This window comes from Magnolia sinica, chromosome 2, assembly GCF_029962835.1.
Source record: "Magnolia sinica isolate HGM2019 chromosome 2, MsV1, whole genome shotgun sequence".
Taxonomy (NCBI): Eukaryota; Viridiplantae; Streptophyta; class Magnoliopsida; order Magnoliales; family Magnoliaceae; genus Magnolia; species Magnolia sinica.
Window position 1 is genome coordinate 117440338 of NC_080574.1, and position 1169 is coordinate 117441506.

Genomic DNA, 1169 nt, shown 5'->3' on the forward strand with positions numbered 1-1169 from the left:
ATAACCGTCATACGAGAATCTATCTTTTGCATAAAATCTGTAATTCCCCGCATTGCCTGAGCCAGCTCTTGTATGGAATTTTGAACCGGTTCCTCTTGAGGTTTCACTTGATTTGGATTTTGATTGAAGAAACCTTGAGGGGTAGCCGTTTGTCCATTCTTCCAACTAAAGTTTGGATGATTTTTCCAACCAGGATTGTACGTATTGGAGTTAGGTCCAGTAAAAGATCTTTGATAGTTGTTTACAGCATTGGTTTATTCATTCAACACTCCTCGAAAGGCAGGTATTGTAGGATAGTTTTCAGTTGTGTGAATGTTACAATCACAGATGCCGCAAACAATTTCATTGACCTTATCCTTCTTTCCTTCCATGGCATCAACTTTCCTTATGAGCGTAGTCACTTTACACTTGAGATCATCCTCTTCTTTCAAGAGATATAATCCACCTTTCTCCTTTAATTTAGTCGGCCTAGACGTGGTGTTCGACTTTGGGTAATAGTCCCATGATTGTGTTTTTTCAGTAAGACTATCGAGGTAATCCCATACCTCGTCAACATTTTTATTAATGAATTCTCCATTACACATTGTCTCGACCATTTGGTGCATGGAAGATATCAGTCCATCATAGAAAAAATTTGTAATGCGCCACATTTCAAATCCGTGTTGTGGGCATGAACTGACCAAATCTTTGAACCTTTCCCAACATTGGAAGAATGTTTCATCTTCCTTTTGGGCAAAGTTCATGATTGCTTTTCTGAGGGTAATCGTTTTTATGATGTGGGAAGAATTTTTTAATGAATTCCCTCTGCATGTCGCTCCATGTGCCAATAGATTTAGGACGCAGTGAATGTAACCACGTCTTAGCTTTCTCTTTTAAGGAAAAAGGAAAGAGTTTCAGCCTGATTGTATCCTCAGATACATTAGGAAAATATAATGTAGCTATAATCTCATCGAACTCTTTCAAATGTAAATATGGACTTTCTGATTCAAGTCCATGGAATTTGGGAAGGAGTTGGATAACTCCTGGCTTGATGTCCATTTGTCCTGTGTTTTCAGGGAAAATCATGCATGAGGGCGTACTCACTCCCGCCGGTTGTAGATAATCTCGTAAAGTACGAGGCGGGGGTGTCTAATGCGCCTCATTCTCATCTTGGGTATCCTTCACCCTGG

General features: G+C 39.8%; 1 non-coding gene across 1 annotated transcript; it reads left to right on the plus strand.

Moving 5' to 3' along the window:
• Positions 1-654: 654 nt before the first annotated feature.
• Positions 655-761, plus strand: LOC131238093 (small nucleolar RNA R71). Its single transcript, XR_009167510.1, has one exon. It is a non-coding gene; the product is annotated as a small nucleolar RNA R71 (small nucleolar RNA).
• The last annotated feature ends 408 nt before the right edge of the window (positions 762-1169 follow it).